The sequence below is a fragment of the Leptopilina boulardi genome, unplaced genomic scaffold (genome assembly GCF_019393585.1).
Source record: "Leptopilina boulardi isolate dan_hultmark-lab unplaced genomic scaffold, ZJU_Lbou_2.1 LbouV2_273, whole genome shotgun sequence".
Taxonomy (NCBI): domain Eukaryota; kingdom Metazoa; phylum Arthropoda; class Insecta; order Hymenoptera; family Figitidae; genus Leptopilina; species Leptopilina boulardi.
In genome coordinates, this window is record NW_026137833.1 from 1,187,561 (window position 1) to 1,195,702 (window position 8,142).

The following is an 8,142-nucleotide window of genomic DNA, read 5'->3' on the forward strand; positions in this document are numbered from 1 at the left end:
TTATTTTTAATAATTATTTTTAATATGGAATTTTTAACTTTACTAAGTTAAATTAGTAAAAATTCTTGTCCAATAATTTTAAGTATATACTTTTTTGTGATATTTTTCTCTTTGTACATTTCTAGTATATAAAAGGAAAAGTGTGTGAAATGTGAGATCGCATTCTTTTATCTCTGATTCTTTGCTTTTCACTGGTATGTCGTTATGTCTCAAGTCTTTGAAGTTATGATTTATTTTCCCTGTCAACTAATAACACAGAAGAACATCGCGTACAATATTTCAGTGCATGAAACAAGTAACTCGAGTAGAGTGTGACTCTTTTGCTTGTATTCATTTTTAAAAAAAGAACATTTTTATTGATTTATTCGAATAAGACTCTTACAATTTTTATTGTCAAAAAAAGTAATCTTTTTTTTACTAAGAGGCTGTAGTTCCAACCAAAATTTTTAATTAAAACAAACAAATTTTTTTTCTTTCTTAGAGTTTTTTTGCTTGTATGAAACTGAAAATCTGCACAACTGAGATAAAAATCTGTTTGATCAAAAAAAAAAAAAAAAAAAACATAACGTGCACTCTTAGCTTGCGAATGTCGATAATTATTCACTGATAAAAACGCGCACGCGTTTCCCAACGATTGGGCGATCAATTATCACGATTCGGTAAACACTCTTCTCTCTTTCTCTCTAGATGGTCTCTCTCTCTCTATCACGGATTGGGCAAAAATACGCGCGGCCTTCAGTGAAAAGTTAATCGTTCCCTCACCTCGGTCGAATAAATCACCAGAATCTCTTAAAGCCGACAAAATTCTGTGGAGGTAATGTTGTGACAGGAAAGTCATTAATAAATGTAAAAGATGGAAATCCGATCAAGGAATTTGTTCGAAATATTTTACGAGATGGGAATTCTTAACGAAGACAACTTTAGAGATAGAGGAAATGATATTTTCATTATTCTTTTTTCAAATTAAATAGATTAAAATTTTTTAAAGCGATTAGCGTGAAAAATAGATTTTAAGTAATTTTAATTTAAAAAAAAAATATTTTAAATACGTAAATTTAATAAACGTGAAATTCATTCTATTGAAATTATATATATTTTGACATTTTCTCTACAGGTACAATTTCTTCCTTCACTTCTTTAACCTATGGACCTAGGGGTTATTGAAAAAAACTTAATAAATTATATCGAACATGTCTTTTAAAAGAATTACTATTCTGCATTTTGCTGATGATTTTTTACCAATTCTCCAATCTCAAGGATATTACCAAAACCAACTATATAATTGCAATTAAAATTTGTTCATTTTCATTAAATAAATAAATCCAGTATCAGAGTTCTAAAAATATAGAAATAAAATAATTGTTATTGAATTAAGAATTAGAGATGTCAGCGAATTAAGAATTTAACTAACCTTTATATTTCATTTATTTATTACTTTGATAAAAATTGATCGATTTATTATTTCTTTTTATTTAATCGAACAAAGTAACCACAACGTGAGAGGCACGTTCATGTATTAGGAACGCGGCCTCGTCGAAATGCACTGAATGGAAGACGACAACGTTTCAATACCAGCGCCACGGGAAATAGTGGAATTATTGTCCCTTATGATTTTGAGTCAAAATGCTGACAGAGAATTGTTACGCCCTACCCAACCTCACCCAAGAAGACTAGAATCAGGAAAGACAACTACGTTCAAAGCGTATAATGATTAAAGAAACACAGGTTGGGGGACACGGTAGGAGTAACTTTAACTTGGGTTAGAGTGCGAAAGACGAATTTGGGTGTTCTACAAAATACGTGATTTCGGTGGAAAATCTCTACCTGGCGTCAGTCGAAAGTTTGATTAGAAAGGAATATCGTCGATGGCAGAAATTCATGGAGAAAAGAATATCCATGAATTTTCGTTCAGATGGTAGAAATTCGCCAACTTGTTTTCAGTCATCATAAGTTTGTTCCGCTTGTCTAGCGAAGTCACAATAGTCAAGCGGACATTTTGAGAATTTTCACTATTACAATGTTCACATCAGAATTTATTGTCATTGCAGTCAGTAGATGAATTTGTTAAAGAAATTTTATCAGAAATTAATTAGCGACATAATTTTAATAAATAAAATAGTCTAATTTTCATACTTTCAAGGTGATCTAAATACAAAAATTATTGTCATCAGCTTCAGCGGATATAATTAATTAATACTTTCTTTCTTATAAATAACGATTAATTTATAACATATATAATATTAAATTCCATTTCATCAGTTAATCAGATAAAACTAAATTAAATTTCCAAAATGTGATAAAAAATTTTTATGTACCGTCGTTGGTAGACTTTGTGTGACAAGTTTATGCAAAATAAAGTCATAAACCTTGCTTTTATATAAAATTTCATAAAATGTTTCTCAGTTGTATAAGCATGAGACATGTTTGGCGACTATTATTATACGAGCTCATATGGTTAAGAACAAAGGGATGAATATAATCAGGCTTATCAGGTACAATATAGTATAAACGAAAAGTTATATACACTCTTGTACATGTATGATCATAAGGTCAAAAAACATAAGAGGTAGTAGCAAATACACGCACGCGACAACAACGACGACAATGAGTTCCATCTCATTGCGTGTATAGTATTATTCTCTTCTCGCACAATGGAGGAAAATGCGAATCAATCCCCATTATCCACTTCCTTCCGTTGCATTCCGTTCTGTCTACGACAATCGATACGGAATATATGAATGCACTTTCGAAATATTTCCGCCTCTAAACCATATATGTGTATTGGTGTGCCGCATCGTCTCTACTTTTATTCCAGAAACATTGGTATTCGACTGGAAGATTGTGATTTATCGGGGGAATAGCTCAAGGATCAAAGTAATCAAAGCTTATGTATGTAAGCAACAATGGTGGTTTTATTGTGCGCGTGTTCTATTGTAAAATAAAAGTCGTTAAAAATACACTCACGTTTTAATTCATAGAATTGTTAATTTACGATCGAAGAAATTTTTTTTTAATGTACTAGAAATAAGAAGAAGGAAATTGGTTTGATAAACGCAGCAGTAGATAAGGGTTACGAAACTTTAACTCTCTAAATGTATATAGTGAAAAAAAATTTAATTATATTCCTTTGCATCGATTCGATTTAAATATACCATGGAACGTTAGGGGGCGATGTAACGTGAATGAATTAAAGATAAAAAGAGACATATGGAGTGATAGAGGAAATAATATAAATTATATTGGTCAAAGAATGAGTACACGTTTCAATGATTATAGATTTTAAGTTTGCATAATTAGATATTTTCTACACAAGATTTCCAGTAAATAAATTAAATTTCTCATTGAATAAATAGTTAGAAACTTTTCTAATAAATATAATTACTGTAGAAGCTATATTTATCTAAAACTATTTGTTGTATTATTTATTCTATATATATTGTAATGTGGTAAAAATTTTAAACCAGTCAAATTAGAAATAAATTATTTATCTTTTATTAAATTCTAATTATATTTCAAACTCATAAACTATATTTTATAAAAATCACAGCACGGATTCCTTTCAAACTGATACACACACAAAAAAGTAAAATCGAAAGAAATACGATAAACAAATATCTAGAGATGAATTCAAATCGACAAAGTAAAACTGTTGGTGGTAGAAGAAGAAGAATATGAAATTTCAAATAACGTAAGCAAAACACGACTCTAAAAGTCTACAACTGAAGTTCCATGTGACTGCAACGTTGCTTGTCAGACGCCTCTATCTCTATATACATAGAGAGAGGGAAAATAGAGATGTCTAAAGCTTGACATGAAAGTGAAAAGAGATGGATGTGAATGGGGTATTGGAAAATAGGTGTATGTTTAGGTAAAAGATGTGCAGTTACAGATTGACTGTTATTACGCAATGAGCGCAAAGGTAAAAACCACGTGGTGACGGTTTTATGGAAGTGTACAAGAGGGGTAAATGCCAGCAAAACGGAATGCCATAAATCTCATGTAAATTTCGGTCGCTTGATTTGCAAGCACAATGCCAGACAATTCTACGGTCTGCTGGCGGCGTATTGCTGCTGCTGCTGCTTCCAGAGTCTGACCCCTTCACCACCCACCTCCTTCCATCTTTTGTCCTTTCGTCTTCATTCCATTCGATTCGTCTCTAATCTTTGAATTCACCTTTTTAGGATCGATTCCTTTGTAAGCAGAATGAAAATTTTTTATTCCGCAATCCGTAAATTTAGAACCATAATATACAATACCTAAAGTGTTATTTTTTTTTTTTTTTTGAAAAATCACTAAAATGTCTTTACGTTAAGACGGTGGTTTTAAGGGTTTTGTTAAAAAAAATAAACTGGCGTAACTGGAAAAAGTGAATTGAACCAAGTAAGTTTATTTTATTAGTAAACTTTTTTTGAATTTTGTAGCTCAATTTTTAACACAAATTCCAAATGGAGGGTTTTTTTAAAAAATAACCTGGCGTAACTAGATGGGATAAGTAAATTGAACCAAATAATATTATTTTATTGGTAAACTTTTTGGATTTTGTAGCAGAACTTTTAACATAAATTCCAAATGGCAGTGGTTCAAAGGGTTTTCTTAAAAATTAACCTGGCGTAACTAGATGGGATAAGTAAATTGAACCAAATAATTTTATTTTATTGGTAAACTTTTTGGATTTTGTAGCAGAACTTTTAACATAAATTCCAAATGGCAGTGGTTCAAAGGGTTTTCTTAAAAAATAACCTGGCGTAACTAGATGGGATAAGTAAATTGAACCAAATAATTTTATTTTATTGGTAAACTTTTTGGATTTTGTAGCAGAAACTTTTAACTTAAATTCCAAATGAAAGTGGTTCAAAGGGTTTTGTTAAAAAATAACCTGGCGTAACTGGGAAAAGTGAATTGAATCAAGTTATATTGTATATTATATTTATAAACTTTTGGAATTAAGTAGCATAATTTTTACATGGATACCAGAAAGGATTTTATTTAAATTCATATTTTCTGTTTGCAATATAATTTGCCCTTAGTAATTTTTAATTATAAGTACTGGTTTTAAAATCATTGTACATATATATTTTCTCACAGTTAACAAAAAGTTATGCCAATGAATGAATCGAATCATCCATAAATGACCAATAATTTCTAGAGGTTTCTCGAATGTTAGCTTGAAGAACAGCATGTGGCCTTTTCAACCCCACCAACATAATAGATGATAATTCAACGTAAGGAAACAATAAGCGACCTTACGTTAGGCTAGCATATCTAATGCAACTCTTATCGTAGAGCGTATATGCCACTATAGTATTTCTATGCCACGACAAACCATTAATATATACCCATTGAGCGACGCCAACAGGCGACGTGAAATACAACCGTGAATTCCACCCTGACACTTTACGTTTACGTGCACTACTGCAACCCTATCTATTTTCATGTTGACACCGAAACAGAACTTCTACCGCATGTGCACATATACATATAGCATACCAACTGTAACACACCAACACTGCAAAAGCAGGTCTGTAAACTTTTTGCTAATTTACCTTTGCCTCGGTCAGTCGGGAAAAACGATAGACTCCTTCGTACTTATCAACTCATGTCGACGCAATTTCCACAAAAGCCAGGAGATAATAAATAGTAATTTGTGAAGAAAAATATAATAAAAATACATTAAGACCGGAAACTATTTATAGTGGGCAAAAAAGATTACTAATTTATACCATGGATAATGATGGTTTGCAAAGGAGTTATTTCTGCGGATATTATTATTATTATTTACGACAATAATAGATCGATTCTTGTGGGTTTACTCACAGCATACCATAAGGTACGAGTTAGGTATAGTAGCGTAAGGAAGACTTGGAGAAAGCATCGTGATAAATTTAAGAGCCACCTTGGTATGTAGGTATACATTCGTTGCGCGTAATACATATCTACTCTGGCATGGCAGCGATCGATGACTCCTATAAGAATTACCATTCTCTTCACGGGAAGAAACAGTATGCACTATATTACTATCTCTCAAAGCAAGACACGACCGATCGATTCGCATTGAGAATAATAATTAGAAATACAAGTTTTCGAATGCGAGACTTATTACAGAGACATGGGCGCCACATCCGAGCAAAAGACAAACTTTCCAACGAATATCTGATAAGAAACATTCTCTAAGGATCAACAAACTTTAGTCATTTTAATCCCTTCGTGCATTACATCAAGATTATGTCACATCAACTTGTTTTTTTTTTCCACTGCATATGTTTATACTTTGATGCACCGACTTCGACACATATTTATTTATTTTTTTTTTTTTTTGTTAAATTCATAAAACAACTATCCACAAAATAAAAACTAGTAAATAAAATTGAAAATGAATCTTGAAAAATATGGTTGTGTAGATTATTTTCAACAGCCACATATTCCACACGAAAGCATTAAAGTAATCAAGAATGATTTAGTCATATTTTTAGAGTAGGAAAAATGTGCTATAAAACATGTTGAACATAACCATATTTTTTCAGCCAGTGTGCATATTATACCCTATCTTGTTTCAAAAACCGTTTTCCAAGATCACATCGCTCGACTAAAAGTATTTCAGATCGGTCCATTAATTTTGATTTATGTCAAAAGAGTGAACTGGATTTTGCCTACATATAATAGAAAATGTTCAACACCGGAACAAACAATTTACAAAAAAAAAAATGTCTATTTGCGCGCAAACATCGGAAAATCCCCCCGCCCCCCAGTGTGTGGTGACTATTTAAAAAAGAAAAGAAAAACTGCTTCAAATTTTTCTTTTTTTTTCCAAGTATAAAACATACAGTTTCTTATCTAGAAATGCCACTAAGAGCGTTTGCTGCACATAAAAATGAAGTACACAACTGGCATTATGCCAAATTCAAGAGTTTTTGGTCAACTTTATTATTTACAAAGTAATATCAGGAAAATTTTCTACCATGTTTTTTAAATACAGTTATAGTGTATTTTTGGTTCTTTAAATGGACGATTAAGATTCTGAAAATGTTAACTATAGCAATTTTTTTGAAGATATATGGAAATTGATACTTTTATAGCGAAAAATTGTGATTTTATTATAAAAATCTTCTTTTGTGTATTAAAAGTTAATGATTTAGAAGGAAATACAATTTAAATTTGGCGCCAGTTTCCCCTCTACAGGGACGCGACAAAAACTTTGATGAAAATCCAGTTTCTGTTTTTTTGTATTTAGAATAGTCCCGCGTAAAAATGAAAGTATGGGGAAAGTATGGGGAAGTATGGGGAAAGTATGGGATAGTATGGGGAAAGTATGGATTCTGATCACTTCCCATACTTTCGTAAGCACAATAAAAAATGGCCAGAGTATGGGGAAAGTATGGGAAGAGTATGGGAGGCGAAAATTATCCATTTTTTCGGAAATTAACTTTTTTCGTCGAATTTTTAAAAATTTCAAAGTTTTTGGTAAAGTCCTTGTGAAAAAAAGAAATTTTTTTTTTCTAAACTTAGTTTTTTTCGTAAAAATTCTCAAATTTCAAAGTTTTTAAAAAGTATGGGGAAAGTATGGGAAGAGTATGAGAAGAGTATGGGAGGCGAAAATTGTCCACTTTTTTGGAAATTAACTTTCTTCGCCGAATTTTAAAAAATTTTAAAGTATTTGGTAAAGTCCTTAAAAAAAAAGAAATTTTTTTTTTAAAACTTAGTATTTTTCGTAAAATTTCTCAAATTTCAAAGTTTTTAAAAAGTATGGGAAAAGTATGGGAAGAGTATGGGAGGCGAAAATTATCCATTTTTTCGGAAATTAACTTTTTTCGTCGAAGTTTTAAAAATTTCAAAGTTTTTGGTAAAGTCCTTGTGAAAAAAAGAAATTTTTTTTTTTTTAAATCTTAGTTTTTTTCGTAAAATTTCTCAAATTTCAAAGTTTTTAAAAAGTATGGGGAAAGTATGGGAATAGTATGGGAGGCGAAAATTGTCCATTTTTTTTGGAAATTAACTTTTTTCGCAGAATTTTAAAAAATTTTAAAGTTTTCAATAAAGTCCTTATAAGTGCTTATGAAAGAAAGAAATTTTTTTTTTAAACGTAGTTTTTTTTGTAAAATTTCTCAAATTTCAAAGTTTTTAAAAAGTATGGGGAAAGTATGGGAAGAG